Below are 16,487 nucleotides of genomic sequence, written 5' to 3' on the forward strand. Positions count from 1 at the left end.
TTATCCTAGTAATGTTACTGTTATACACATCCTGGTTTCAAACATCCAAAAGTAAGCTGCAATGAATGCAAGATACAGCTCTGCATGCTCAGATCAGCGCGACATCGACAGCGGGCGACGTTCTTCCCTGACGCCTTGCTCTCACTGCCTCTGATGCTCTTACTGAGTCTGCGGGCTCAGTAAACGCCGCAGCGGGCCACTCACACCGCCCCCGTGTCTACTGTGCAGCCGGCACCACCTGTACTGAATGGAGGTGCAGCCAACTTGGCAACAAGTCCAGAGATTATGCTCGCTGTTTTGATGCGGAGCGCTCCGGCCGCCCGCAAGGACAGACTTCTTGCGGAAAAATCCGCAGTGCCGCACGGTCTCGGTAATCGGAGCCGCAGAGCTCCGTCGCCGCTGAGAGAGGTTTGTATCTTTTTAATGACTTGGATTCTTTGCAGGTCCCGCATCCGTACCTCGCAACGGTAACACCGGAGGTGAAAGACAGTAGATTTTCAGTGCGACACCACTCAATCAAATGGGCATATGAAAAAGTCCCCAAAAATAATTTTCAAACAAAAATAAAAGAAATGTGTACTCACCAAACGTACAGCAAGACAATATGAAGTTTTAAAAAAAGTCAATCCTTCCGTATAAGACAATAAAAAGGTGCTTTTGTAAGGGATGCAAACTGACTTAAAACCACAAATTACAGTTGGCGCACGCAATGCATGCTGGGATAGGGTCTTCTCTTTGAAGTCTCGGCAACATGCCGGATGTAATGACAGTTTTGCGGAGGGCTAAATTTTAGCTGTAAATTTGTCATTTTTAAATGAAGATTTCTCCGTTGAATGACAGATCTGGGCTTGCAGATTTACTTTACTACATTTAGAAGGATCTTATGTGTAAATATAAGTAATTTTTTGGTCCAAAGATCTGACTGCATTTATTTCAGTGCAGGTCTACTTTAAGTCTGGACTTGAATGTCTCTACAGAATCTGACTGTTTTATTGATGCAGGGAGATCATTCCACAGAACAGGGGCACAATAAGAGAAAGCTCTGTGACCTGCAGATTTCTTATTCACCCTAGGGACACAAAGTAGTCCTGCACCCTGAAAATGCAAAGCCATCTCTTCATTATGAAATCGACAGAAGGATAGATGACAATAATCATAATCTTTTCATAATCCGTTCATGATGCCGTCACAAAGGCTGGCCGCCAGGCTGTTCTGTGCAGGATTCTGCTCATTGGAACCAAGCCGAACAACTTCAGAGCAGAGGGAGGGAGTGATGAGTAGTTAATCATCTGTGGTGCAGTGTTAGTGCTCCGGATTGCTCCCTCCCTTCCTTCTCTTCCTCCTCCTTCTCCTTCTCCTCCTCTGCACTCACGCTGACAGTCAGCAGAACAATACCCGGCCCGGTCCCGGGTGGTCCTCTGTTCCTCCACACAGTGATCCACGGTCGTCTTTCACTTTCTCATCTTCTGAGGGCTCACATCGAACCGGTCTTTTGTCCGCATGTGTTTGCTGAGGAGGATGACGGGCTGCGGCTGCTCCGGTGAGTCTCTCCTGTTTGTTGTTCTCCTTCTTGCACTCAGAGATAAGATCGTCAACATAGCAGGTTGTGTCTGTAATCCCCCTACCCTCCCCTTTGAGTGCTTTGTGTTGTTGTTGTTGTTGTTGTTGGAGGGGCAATACAGTAAGCACACACGCAAGCACACAAAGGCAGCTGCTGCACAGAGCCAGCATGCACGCGGTGGGGACGCAGACTCCCCATCTGCTCCAACTGCCTCAAAGCCTGCTGGGAAGTCAGAAAGCAAACACAAAGGCAGCTGCACTCGACCGAGAGGATGTGGAGCCGCCTCTGCCCGTCTGCTGTCACCTTCAAAATTGTTATCAACATATTTTTTTTTTTTGCACAGCTTCCTCGTCAGTTTTTATTTAGCATGCAGTCATTATAGAAAACCTTCAATATGGTAAATTAAGAGACTGAAATGATTTGATCAGAGTGTGTTTTGACTCGAAGAAATGTGGAGAACAAATGCACGGAAGAGCAAGAATCATCTCCAGTGGTTATGCATTATTTATAAAGTTGTGCACAGCTCTACCTCCCTCTCCTTCTGTCTATCTCAGGCTGTTGATATATATATATATATATATATATATATATATATATATATATATATATATATATATATATATATATATATATATATAATGTGTGTGTGTGTGTTTCATGGATTGATGGATGGATTGAGGTACTCCAGCGGCGATCTAAAGGTGCACTGAGAACACTGCCTTTATTATTTTTACAGCTTCATATAAATACAAGTAAATTGCCCATAAAGGGCAGGGGACACAACTGCAAGTTGATTTTTGTCTTGTCAGCCAATTACTTTGGCAAAAGTTAACGTCTCAAATGAGTCAAGTCCTTGCCACACATTTGAGCTGCTTTTGACAAAATGATGTGAGCATTTCAGGGCTTCTGTTACATTTCCTGCTTGAAACCCAAATTTGAGTTAAAAAAAATAATTATTTAAAAATGTCAGAAATTCTTTTTTTTTTTTTTTTTTGGCAGGCAGAGCTTTGGCTTCTGATTACTAATGTATAAAAATTTAGATTTTTAGAGTTTTATGTTTTGTTTTGTTTTTTTGACGTGGAAGGTTTTCTCTTGAAAAGCACAACTTACAGTTGTGAGAACCTGCGCAGGCATTTAAGAAATAACGTGACAGAAACATGAGTACTTCTGAATGCCTAATCCAGAACCTATTGACTGGTGGATGAAAGCATGGAAACATTTTCCTTTTTTGCTTTCAGAGGGAGAGTGAAAATTTTCAGATTTGTCATGTCACTGAAGGTTCATTCCAATTTTAAATCCAATCCCAAAGAATCATTGAAAGGGGTCATTCATTCAATCATTTTCTGCTGCTTATCTGGGTTGGGTTATGGTGGTGGCAGTAGTCCAAGCAGCTGATCCCACACTTCCCTATCCTCAGTCAAGTCCTGTAACTCTTCCTGAGGGATGCCAAGGTGTTCCCACACCAGCTAGGAAATATAATCCCTCCAGTGTGTCCTGGGTCTTCCCCCGAGTCTCCTCCCAGGTGGATGTGCCTGGAAGACCTCCCTAAGGAGACCAGCAGGAGGCATCCTCACCAGATGCCTAAACCATATCAGCTGCCTCCTTTCAATGCAAAGAAGCAGCGACTGTACTCCGAGTCCCCACCAGATGGTTGAGCTTCTTACCCTCAAGGATGCTTATTCGCTGTCTTTGGACGGTTTTCTGTCTTTTTGTAAACACTCTTGTGAAGGTAGTAAATGTGCAACGTCTCGAAGTTCCAGGCAATTTCCTGCCTGCTTCCCGTGCTAAATCTCATAGCATCATTCAACAAATTTTCTACCTCGTCAGTTTCTCATCGTTTATTTCCAATATTACACAAGATAAATAGAGGTATGGCAATAATTTAACGCTGATATCATTTAAACAAGTAAATTCTATGATATTTTGGTATTGTTGTATGATAAATGTAATGCTTAGGTTGGGTATCGAAACCCGGTTCTCTTCGGGTATGTAATGATTCGATCCACTGGTTCCCTTATCAGTCCTTCAGAGTGACCGTTGTTTTTGGGGGTGTTTGTCGGGAAAATGATCATGTCGCTACGTCGATTACAGAACCCCTTCAGGGTTGTTTAGATATTAATAATAATAATAATAATAACTAATAATGCTACAATGCAATTTTAGAGAAAGAGACAAAAAGAACCTGATAAAAAATACAACAGAAAATATAAAACCATCTAACAATGAACATAAATAAATGTAGAAATAAATGTTTTCTGTGAACACCTAGTGACTCGTACACCTCCACTTCATCCCTTTTTTATGTAAGTTTAATGACAGTTTGTCAAACCATATTTTCAATTTGTTAATTTCTTCAGTGATTTCCTCCAGAACTATCTGCCAAGCTAGAAAACTGCTGCTTCTTAGTAAGGGCAGAATATTACTTGAGTGAATTTGAATAAGGAAAGTTGTCTTTTTTCTCACCAAAATGGATGCTGCACTCACTGCAGTTTATTGTCTGGAATAGTCCGAGATTGCATTTCAGAGCTTCTAGAATTCAATTTTTTTTGTGTGTGGGTGGTGTTGGGGGGTAATTTTGGATTTCAGCTTTTTTTCAGGTAAATATGTTTAGTAATACATATTAACAGGTGGTGGTAATAAGCTAACATGCTGGTGGTAACAGGTGGTTATATGGTAGAGAAGCTTGAATCTTCGACTGGACTGGATTGCTTGACGCGAGGACGTTTCACTTCAAATCGCTACCAGAGCAAGTATTTTAGCTGAGGAAGCTTCTGCGATTTGAAGTGAAACGTCCTCGCATCAAGCAACCCAGTCCAGTCGAAGATTCAAGCTTCTCTGCTATGGAAACCACCTGTACAACTGAGAGCCTTCACAGAAACAGGTGGTTATATGGTTATTCCATTTTAGAATTGTTTTGTTTTTGAGGTGGTTTACATGCTTTAGACCTGTAGACATGGATGCTTATTCGCCGTCTTTGGACGGTTTTCCGTCTTTTTTTGTAAATTCTTGCCGTCTGAAAGAAATGGCGGAACACTATTTTCTATTTCTTCAATTCGACGAACTAATATTTTGCTGTAAAATGCCCAAATTCCTTTGAAATCGATCATCAGAAAGTGGTTTGTTTACCAGAGAAGGAGGCCGCCATTTTGGTATACGGAAAAGACCTCAACACGCATTCTCATTGGTCAAAACGACTCTCCACGCGGAATCGCTTTTTGCCGTATGCTCTTGTGGAGGTGGCAAATGCACAACAATGTCTCGATGTTCCAGACAATTTCCTGCCTGCTTCCCGCGCCAAATCTCATAGCATCATTCAACAAATTTTCTACCTCGTCAGTTAGTTTCTCATGATCGTTTATTTCCAATACAGTGGTCCCTCGTTTATCGTGGGAGTTACGTTCTAAAAATAGCCTGCGATATGCGAAATCCGCGAAGTAGCCAGCGTTATTTTTTACAATTATTATAGATGTTTTAAGGCTGTAAAACCCCTCACTACACACTTTATACACTTTTCTCAATCAGGCATGAACATTTTCTCTCTTTTCTCTCATGTGTAAACACTCTCAAAGTTCAAACCTGAGTAGAAAAATAAGACCAACCTGTTTTCAGGCCCAAACATTTGTTTGAGAAATAAAAATAGAACGTTTTCCTATAAATAATTATGATGGCTTTTAGAACTAACGAATTTAATTTTAACGATCAAAGTACGAGGTTGGACACATAAGAAATTATTAATAGTGACTGACCAGTATGTCACAGTTCCTCTGATCGCGCCTCTTCGTCCTGGCGCCGCTGCGCTGTCACATCTTTTTCCACTGACTCACACCTCGCTGCAGGTGTCTTTTTCCGAGTGTAGAACACAGTTATGGGTAGTTGTTGGCGCTCTTTTTTCTTCTGGGCGAGAAGATTCTTATAAACAGACACGCAGAACACAATGCGCGTGCTCTCCCTTCATGGTGTTGAGACCGGCTGCTTGATGAGGCCGCGGAACACAATGCACTGTTAAAAAAAAGCATGCAAAATTGGACTAAAATCAATCCGCGAAACAGCGAGGCCGTGAAAGGTGAACCGCGTTATAGCGAGGGACCACTGTATTACACAAGATAAATACAGGTATGGCAATAATTTAACGCTGATATAAATTAAACCAGTAAATTCTGTGATATTTTGGTATTGTTGTATGATAAATGTAATGCTTAGGGAGTAAAACACGGTGACCATTGAAGTTTGTTACCACCAATGGCACCATCCACCACGCATTTTAGTATGTGGCCATGTCTTTTTTTTGGTTGTTAAACTGTTAATTCGCCTGCCAAATTGATGGAATCTTTGACACAAGCTTAAATAGTTCCTATGTAGCCTCTTTCCATGAGAAATACATGTTGTATTGAAAAATGTGAAAAATTACACACGGGGGGGGGGGGGGGGGGTAAACCTCTGTTGAAAAAGAAAATCAGTAAATAAATTAAAAATCAATAAAATAAAATAAAAATTCAGGTTCAGATTCTTAGAGGTGTTTGGGCTCAGACTGAGATGGATAATTTAAACAAATTTAACATTTTATTGTTGTGCATTATTGAATGACTAATAGTAATGGAGTGGCTTCAGTATTATATGATATTATGATATGATATCTCTTTACCTAGTCTGAAAGCAGTTATGAAGTTATTTATTAAATGTTAGTTGAGAGCTATGATTTTTAATAGCCTTGTCTTTGAGCCCAATCAAAAACAAACTAAATAAAGTTTTCATTAAGATTTAGCTATATTTGTAAACTATTGTGTTGTTATATTCTGTACATGCTCCTACAGGATGCACAACATGCATTCCAACACCACATGTTGTGCCATACTGCAGATCACAAGAGAAATTTAACAGCTGTTTCAGGTTCAAATTAGTCCAAAGAATGCACCAGAATGCACCACAGGGCACTTATATTCTCAAAATTTCCTGGGGGGGCCATCCCTCCAGGAACCCCCCCTTAGTTTTCCTATCCCCTACGGCGTTCGGGGTAACTTTTGCTGTCTTGAGTATTATAGATGAATCACATTGCTGTCTTTTTTTTCTCCTAAGCATCCGTGTACACTGTCACCCTCTCACCCTGAGTGTAAGCCCAGATACCCAACAGAGGAATCTAATTTCTGCTGCTTCTATCTTGTACATTGTTCTTTAGGTCATTACCCAAAGCTCATGACCATAGGTGAATATAGGAGCGTGAATCAACTGGTAAATTGAGACTCTCCTCTTGGTTCAGCTCTTTCTTCTCTACGACAGCCTGGTATATAGTAGAGAAGCTTGAATCTTTGACTGGACTGGGTTGCTTGACGCGAGGATGTTTCGCTTCAAATCGCAGAAGCTTCCTCAGCTAAAATTCTTGCTCTGGAAGTCTGACTTCTGTTTGACTCTTGTAGAGAAGAATAAAACAGAAGCCAACAAAAGCTGGAGTTTTAAACCTAACCAGACCCCTCCTACTGAGAGGCAGACTGCTATAGGCTAGTGACAAAACAATAGCTCTAATTAGCAACTATTGTGCTCTAGTTAGCACACCTAATGACAGGACAGCTGTCCCTCTAATGATGGGATGGATGCCTTTCTGATGGCTCCCTTGATGATGTGAATGACTCATTACCATGAACAAAAGACTGAAACTGCTTTGACCTGAGTACCCCATTGTAAACAGGGGATAAAGTGTGTCTCAGACCCCCTCCCTGGTTAAGGCTGGGTTTCAAACGTTTCACAAAGAATGCCTCCTTGACCCCTCTCTCAAACCATTTCTTCTCTCTGGCTAATATTTTAACTTCCTTGTCCTCAAACATGTGGTTAGTGTCTTTAAGGTGGAGATGAACCGCAGACTGAGGTCCACTGGCGCCCTCTCTGCGGTGCTGGTATAGCCTTTTGTGTAAAGGTTGCTTCGTTTCACCTATGTAGTGTTCGTTACAGTTTTCCTGACATCTGATAGAATACACTACATTGCTCTGTTTGTAACTAGGGATCATGTCCTTAGGGTGAACTAATTTCTATCTCAAGGTGTTAACCGGTTTAAAGTAAACTGGGATTTTGTGCTCTCTGAAGATCCTCTGTAGTTTTTCCCCTACTCCTGCTAAATAAGGGAGAGACACTCCTCTTCTTCTTGTCTCCGTCTCCTGTCTATCTGGTCTCTTTGTTCTCTGGGACTTCTGCAATTTGTCTAGGGACCATCGTGGGTACCCACATACTGTGAGGGCTTTCCGAACACGTTGTTGTTCTTTAGCCCTTCCCTCTGCAGTTGTGGGCACCTGTAGGGCTCTGTGTTGAAGCATCCTGATCACCCCGAGCTTGTGTTAAAGGGGGTGGTTTGAGCCAAGGAGCAGATATTGGTCAGTGTGAGTTGGTTTTCTGTAAACCCCAATCTGGAGCTGCCTGTTCTCTCCAATCGTAACATCACAGTCCAAGAAGGCTAAATGGTTGTTTCTGGCATCCTCACGTGTGAACTTGATATTGGCGTCCACCGAGTTGATGTGTTCTGTAAAGTCCTCAACTTGCTGTTGTTTGATTTTAACCCATGTGTCATCAACATATCTGAACCAGTGACTGGGAGAGATGCCCGTGAAAGACGTCAAGGCTGTCTTCTCCACTCGCTCCATGTACAGATTGGCCACAATGGGGGATACCGGAGATCCCATCGCACAACCATGAATCTGTCTGTAGTAATTCCCCCTAAACAGGAAATACGTGGTGTTGAGACAGATCTCCAAGAGTTGGCAGATGTGGTCTGGTGTGAATTTGGTCCTTTCAAGTAGAGACACATCCTCCAGCAGTCTCTGCCTCACAGCTGAGATGGCCTCAGCAGTGGGGATGCAGGTGAACAACGATGTCACATCAAATGACACCATAGTTTCATCTGCCTCCAGCTGTAGGTCCTTGATCTTGTTCACAAAATCTTGTGTGTTCTCCACATGTTGGTCTGAGTTACCCACTAGAGGAGCCAAAATCCACTTGAGGTACTTGGCCAAATTGTACATGATGGAATCTGTGCTACATACAATAGGCCTGAGTGGCACGTCCTGTTTGTGGATTTTGGGCAGTCCATAGATGCACGGAGTGGCGTCCCCAGGGTACAGTCTGTAGTATGTCTGCCTGTCGATGAGTCCCTCTTTCTCCAGGTTTTGGAGGTAGCTAATGATTTTCTTCTTATAGCCGCTCGTGGGGTCTCTCTTCAGACGTTCGTATGTGTTGGAGTCACTGGTACAGCCTGGTACAGCATCTGTACAACATCAGATTCTGCCCCAATCGATTGTATCTTACCCCCACTCATGAACAAGATACTTCAACTCTTCCACTTGGAGCAATATTTCTCCCCTGACCAAGAGGGGACAGTCCACCCTTTTCTGACAGAGGGCCATGGGCTCAGATTTGGAGGTGCAGATTCTGATTCCAGTTGCTTCAGACTCAAACCTGCTCAGTGCACATCACACACATTCTTGTTGGCACTATAGCCCCCCCATCCCAATCCTCTTCCCTCAGCCATGGCTTCATTCCCTACAACAGCAGCAGCACATCTATGGACAAGCTTTTTAATTTCCTTGCACTGATATTCATTCTTGCTCCATCTTCACATAGCTCTACCACCCACACCAGAGGGCAATGAATTCTGCTCTGTCAGGTTTTCAGTTTGTTTGAGTTAAAAATTGTTCCTTCAAAAATGTATAAAATTGAAAAGTGTTCATTTTTGGGGTTTTTTTTGTTTTTTTTCTTTTGCATTAATTTTGCTCTTCAGTATTGTATTTTTTAGCTTCATGCATGTCTGTGACATTGCAAAGAGATACATCTTGTCCAAGGACACTGAAAAGCAGCAGTGCATCCTCAAAATGAACATTTGCCTCAAAGATGTCAGGCATGGCACAAACCGAGCAGGACACAAATGCAAAACTCTCACAGACTGGTGAAAGAAAAAGGTTTAATAATTACAAGCTGGGATTCGGTACACAGGAGGTCCAGTAGCGACGGCAAAGGTACAGACAAACGTGAGGCTGAGGCTTGGTCCAAAAAACAGGCTGTGGTCAAAAAACACGGCGTGGAGGTAATCAGAGGCAAAGACAAGTACAAGGTCGAGGGCAAAACAAGGTCAGATACCGGCAGGCTGAATACAAGGCAAAACAAGGCAAGGGCGTGAGTGCTGGAAAGTGACATCATTCAACAATCGAGCAAGGGACTGTGAGGGCTTAAATAACTGGTGATGTAATTAGTGGAACAAGACACGTGTCAGGGAAGGTTCTGGAAGGGGGCGTGACCAGGGAAGACAAAGGTAAGTGCAAGAGAGTGAAGGCAGGAAAACACAGTGGAGTGATGAAAGTAACAAAGACACGTGAGCAAGTGCGAGAGCGGGAGTGAGTGAAAATACAAAGCAGACAGAAACAAAGTGTGAGACAAAAACACAATGGCTGGTGCAGTGATATGGAGTGGGAACATATTTGGGCGTGCGTGAAAGAAACATAGAACAATGAACAGAGCTAAAACAGAATCATATATAAACCAGACCTGACAGAACTAAGAAGATGGCAGTAAACAAAGAAATCAATTATCTTAAAACTGTAACCGGAGTGAGATGGATCAAAATATAAAAGTGAATGCAATAAACAATGGTGAGGTGACAGTATAAACTAAGACTAAATAATGAACAGTGAACAGAATGATAACAGCCAGTCATCATCATCAATTCATCATCAATTTTATTTATATAGCGCCAAATCACAACAAACAGTTGCCCCAAGGCGCTTTATATTGTAAGGCAAGGCCATACAATAATTACGTAAAAACCCCAACGGTCAAACGACCCCCTGTGAGCAAGCACTTGGCGACAGTGGGAAGGAAAAACTCCCTTTTAACAGGAAGAAACCTCCAGCAGAACCAGGCTCAGGGAGGGGCAGTCTTCTGCTGGGACTGGTTGGGGCTGAGGGAGAGAACCAAGAAAAAGACATGCTGTGGAGGGGAGCAGAGATCAATCACTAATGATTAAATGCAGAGTGGTGCATACAGAGCAAAAAGAGAAAGAAACAGTGCATCATGGGAACCCCCCAGCAGTCTACGTCTATAGCAGCATAACTAAGGGATGGTTCAGGGTCACCTGATCCAGCCCTAACTATAAGCTTTAGCAAAAAGGAAAGTTTTAAGCCTAATCTTAAAAGTAGAGAGGGTGTCTGTCTCCCTGATCCGAATTGGGAGCTGGTTCCACAGGAGAGGAGCCTGAAAGCTGAGGGCTCTGCCTCCCATTCTACTCTTACAAACCCTAGGAACTACAAGTAAGCCTGCAGTCTGAGAGCGAAGCGCCCTATTGGGGTGATATGGTACTATGAGGTCCCTAAGATAAGATGGGACCTGATTATTCAAAACCTTATAAGTAAGAAGAAGAATTTTAAATTCTATTCTAGAATTAACAGGAAGCCAATGAAGAGAGGCCAATATGGGTGAGATATGCTCTCTCCTTCTAGTCCCCGTTAGTACTCTAGCTGCAGCATTTTGAATTAACTGAAGGCTTTTCAGGGAACTTTTAGGATAACCTGATAATAATGAATTACAATAGTCCAGCCTAGAGGAAATAAATGTATGAATTAGTTTTTCAGCATCACTCTGAGACAAGACCTTTCTAATTTTAGAGATATTGCGTAAATGCAAAAGCAGTCCTACATATTGTTTAATATGCGCTTTGAATGACATATCCTGATCAAAATGACTCCAAGATTTCTCACAGTATTACTAGAGGTCAGGGTAATGCCATTCAGAGTAAGGATCTGGTTAGACACCATGTTTCTAAGATTTGTGGGGGCCAAGTACAATAACTTCAGTTTATCTGAGTTTAAAAGCAGGAAATTAGAGGTCATCCATGTCTTTATGTCTGTAAGACAATCCTGCAGTTTAGCTAATTGGTGTGTGTCCTCTGGCTTCATGGATAGATAAAGCTGGGTATCATCTGCGTAACAATGAAAATTTAAGCAATGCCGTCTAATAATACTGCCTAAGGGAAGCATGTATAAAGTGAATAAAAATGGTTGTAGCACAGAACCTTGTGGAACTCCATAATTAACCTTAGTCTGTGAAGAAGATTCCCCATTTACATGAACAAATTGTAATCTATTAGATAAATATGATTCAAACCACTGCAGCGCAGTGCCTTTAATACCTATGGCATGCTCTAATCTCTGTAATAAAATTTTATGGTCAACAGTATCAAAAGCAGCACTGAGGTCTAACAGAACAAGCACAGAGATGAGTCCACTGTCTGAGGCCATAAGAAGATCATTTGTAACCTTCACTAATGCTGTTTCTGTACTATGATGAATTCTAAAACCTGACTGAAACTCTTCAAATAGACCATTCCTCTGCAGATGATCAGTTAGCTGTTTTACAACTACCCTTTCAAGAATTTTTGAGAGAAAAAGAAGGTTGGAGATTGGCCTATAATTAGCTAAGATAGCTGGGTCAAGTGATGGCTTTTTAAGTAATGGTTTAATTACTGCCACCTTAAAAGCCTGTGGTACATAGCCAACTAATAAAGATAGATTGATCATATTTAAGATTGAAGCATTAAATAATGGTAGGGCTTCCTTGAGCAGCCTGGTAGGAATGGGGTCTAATAGACATGTTGATGGTTTGGATGAAGTAACTAATGAAAATAACTCAGACAGAACAATCTGAGAGAAAGAGTCTAACCAAATACCGGCATCACTGAAAGCAGCCAAAGATAACGATACATCTTTGGGATGGTTATGAGTAATTTTTTCTCTAATAGTTAAAGTTTTATTAGCAAAGAAAGTCATGAAGTCATTACTAGTTAAACTTAAAGGAATACTCAGCTCAATAGAGCTCTGACTCTTTGTCAGCCTGGCTACAGTGCTGAAAAGAAACCTGGGGTTGTTCTTATTTTCTTCAATTAGTGATGAGTAGTAAGATGTCCTAGCTTTACGGAGGGCTTTTTTATAGAGCAACAGACTCTTTTTCCAGGCTAAGTGAAGATCTTATAAATTAGTGAGACGCCATTTCCTCTCCAACTTACGGGTTATCTGCTTTAAGCTGCGAGTTTGTGAGTTATACCACGGAGTCAGGCACTTCTGATTTAAAGCTCTCTTTTTCAGAGGAGCTACAGCATCCAAAGTTGTCTTCAATGAGGATGTAAAACTATTGACGAGATACTCTATCTCACTTACAGAGTTTAGGTAGCTACTCTGCACTGTGCTGGTATATGGCATTAGAGAACATAATGAAGGAATCATATCCTTAAACCTAGTTACAGCGCTTTCTGAAAGACTTCTAGTGTAATGAAACTTATTCCCCACTGCTGGGTAGTCCATCAGAGTAAATGTAAATGTTATTAAGAAATGATCAGACAGAAGGGAGTTTTCAGGGAATACTGTTAAGTCTTCAATTTCCATACCATAAGTCAGAGCAAGATCTAAGATATGATTAAAGTGGTGGGTGGACTCATTTACTTTTTGAGCAAAGCCAATTGAGTCTAATAATAGATTAAATGCAGTGTTGAGGCTGTCATTCTCAGCATCTGTGTGGATGTTAAAATCGCCCACTATAATTATCTTATCTGAGCTAAGCACTAAGTCAGACAAAAGGTCTGAAAATTCACAGAGAAACTCACAGTAACGACCAGGAGGACAATAGATAACAACAAATAAAACTGGTTTTTGGGACTTCCAATTTGCATGGACAAGACTAAGAGTCAAGCTTTCAAATGAATTAAAGCTCTGTCTGGGTTTTTGATTAATTAATAAGCTGGAATGGAAGATTGCTGCTAACCCTCCGCCTCGGCCCGTGCTACGAGCGTTCTGGCAGTTAGTGTGACTCGGGGGTGTTGACTCATTTAAACTAACATATTCATCCTGCTGTAACCAGGTTTCTGTAAGGCAGAATAAATCAATATGTTGATCAATTATTATATCATTTACTAACAGGGACTTAGAAGAGAGAGACCTAATGTTTAATAGACCACATTTAACTGTTTTAGTCTGTAGTGCAGTTGAAGGTGCTATATTATTTTTTCCTTTTGAGCTTTTATGCTTAAATAGATTTTTGCTGGTTATTGGTGGTCTGGGAGCAGGCACCGTCTCTACAGGGATGGGGTAATGAGGGGAAGGCAGGGGAGAGAAGCTGCAGAGAGGTGTGTAAGACTACAACTCTGCTTCCTGGTCCCAACCCTGGATAGTCACAGTTTGGAGGATTTCAGAAAATTGGCCAGATTTCTAGAAATGAGAGCTGCTCCATCTAAAGTGGGATGGATGCTGTCTCTCCTAACAAGACCAGGTTTTCCCCAGAAGCTTTGCCAATTATCTATGAAGCCCACCTCATTTTTTGGACACCACTCAGACAGCCAGCAATTCAAGGAGAACATGCGGCTAAACATGTCACTCCCGGTCCGATTGGGGAGGGGCCCAGAGAAAACTATAGAGTCCGACATTGTTTTGCAAAGTTACACACCGATTCAATGTTAATTTTAGTGACCTCCGATTGGCGTAACCGGGTGTCATTACTGCCGACGTGAATTACAATCTTACCACATTTACGTTTAGCCTTAGCCAGCAGTTTCAAATTTCCTTCAATGTCGCCTGCTCTGGCCCCCGGAAGACAATTGACTATGGTTGCTGGTGTCGCTAGCTTCACATTTCTGAAAACAGAGTCGCCAATAACCAGAGTTTGATCCTCGGCGGGTGTGTCGCCGAGTGGGGAAAAACGGTTAGAAAGGTGAACGGGTTGGCGGTGTACACAGGGCTTCTGTTTAGGGCTACGCTTCCTCCTCACAGTCACCCAGTCGGCCTGCTTTCCCGGCTGCTCGGGATCTGCCAGAGGGAAACTAACGGCGGCTAAGCTACCTTGGTCCGCACCGACTACAGGGGCCTGGCTAGCTGTAGAATTTTCCACGGTGCGGAGCCGAGTCTCCAATTCGCCCAGCCTGGCCTCCAAAGCTACGAATAAGCTACACTTATTACAAGTACCATTACTGCTAAAGGAGGCCGAGGAATAACTAAACATTTCACACCCAGAGCAGAAAAGTGCGGGAGAGACAGGAGAAGCCGCCATGCTAAATCGGCTAAGAGCCAGTAGCTGTGCTAAGCTAGCGGATTCCTAAAAACACACAAAATGAATAATGTGTAAATAATTTAGAGGTGATTCAGCAGAAGGAGTGCTTTAGTTAAGGCACGTGAAGATTACACTGTGAAGCAAATCGTTATCTAGGTAACTAGATCAATCTAACTGCGCAGATTAAACAGCTAACAGATACAGCAAAACATCGCTGTGCTCCGGAACAGGAAGTGATACAATACCGCAGTGAGAGCCAACCACCAGTAGAGGCAAGCAAGAGCCAGTGATTATAAGATATAAATAAAAGGACTTAACAGATAAATAATAAATGGAACATAATCAGAGATAAATAATGACCAATACCTGTGACAAAAGCAAAATACCAAAAATGTGATAAACTGAACTGTAGACCAAAGCATAAATGAACAGAAACAAACCAGGACTGAAGTGACTAAGTGAACATGAATGACAAATACCAGGATAACAGAAACAAAACTAATGATAACATAAGCATGACAACCTGACATGAACATGAAACAAGACCAGACATAACCTAAGCGGGACTATACATGACTAAAAGACAAAAGGCTCAGAACATGAAAGAGGAAAAAACAAAGTCCAGAATCAGAACAGCTGGCCCAAACGGGCCAGGTCATGACAAACGATACCTTCAATAATCCGTCCACTCGACTTACAGTTGAGTGCAGTGGTTTGCATCCTCTGACTGAGAAATGGAAAAAACAATAAAACAAACATTAATTTTCATCAAAATGATATTTAATGCCCATACTGCTTGTACAAATGTTCCTTCAACATAAACAAATGGACAAAGAATGTATAAAAGGAAAGCATGAAATAATTAAAATTACATCAATGCAAAAGTTTGCATCTCCCTTTATAAAATGTTCTCTAATACTTTATGCTCTCCCTTTGCCTTTACAACGTCTGAGCAGCTAATATGTATCATAGATATATGATAGTACAACTACACTGAGTGTGCATAATGTAACCAGTGATGGTATTTTATTATATTTTAATTTAGACATTTCTTCTTTTTCTCATTTCCTGCTCATGAAGGGAGTGTAAATCCACTTTGACACTTGTGCGATTTTGATCCCTGCACTGGCACACAATTCTTCATGCCAGTGAGTAAACTCTACGTAAACTGTGCAAGGCTCTGTGCCAGAAAGAAAATTTTAAATAGTCAAAATTTCTGGCACGCATAAATTTTGTGCCACTTGCGTGAACTAGTCGTGAACGTTGTGCAACTTATTCGCAAACACTGCGTGTCACTGCATGTCATTGCCCGTAGGGCCTCACACAGTTTACGATGAGTTTACTCATTAGCACACAAGATTGCGTGCCAGTGAAGGGATCAAATTTGTGCAAGTGTCAAGGTCGCTTAAGACTTGACAAGAGGTGAATTAACACTATGGTGTGACACAAATGTGGTGTAAATTTGTTTGAAATTAATACCAGAATCTTAACGCCTCGCAGTGATGTGTCTTAACCTTGGACAAATAGCATGGACAAATTTGCTGTGTAGAATTTGCAATTCAGAAAATGGAATGTAAATCACTGTTTACTATATTGGTGCAGCCCTCTTATTATTTGTATTTACTCATTGCTTTATTTGTGGTGTTGGTGATAGATGAAGTCCTGCATGAGAGTGGAGCACCTATTTTTCCCGGTTCTTGGTCTATTCTTTCATTTGTGATTTCAGAAAAGACACCAAATGAAACATTTTCTTTTCTCCACCTCTCTGAGGACTGTTGGTGTAATGGCTGTGCTTCTGTGTATTTTTCTTTTCCCCACATTGTTCTCCACTGTGTGACAGAACAGGTTCATCTTTTTTTAGTGGTAA

The 16,487-nt window shown here is 41.7% G+C and overlaps 1 protein-coding gene across 2 annotated transcripts in view; it reads left to right on the top strand.

The window, feature by feature from the left end:
- Positions 1-1,230: 1,230 nt before the first annotated feature.
- mapk4 (mitogen-activated protein kinase 4) overlaps positions 1,231-16,487 on the top strand; it is a 64,346-nt gene continuing 49,089 nt past the window's right edge. Inside the window, exon 1 of one of the 2 annotated variants that reach the window (XM_034170492.1) lies at positions 1,231-1,540. The gene's annotated coding sequence lies outside the window, so the exon portion shown is untranslated. The remainder of the gene's footprint in view (positions 1,541-16,487) is intronic. The other variant, XM_034170491.1, reaches the window with a different exon arrangement.

This window comes from Thalassophryne amazonica, chromosome 5 (genome assembly GCF_902500255.1).
Source record: "Thalassophryne amazonica chromosome 5, fThaAma1.1, whole genome shotgun sequence".
Taxonomy (NCBI): Eukaryota; Metazoa; Chordata; class Actinopteri; order Batrachoidiformes; family Batrachoididae; genus Thalassophryne; species Thalassophryne amazonica.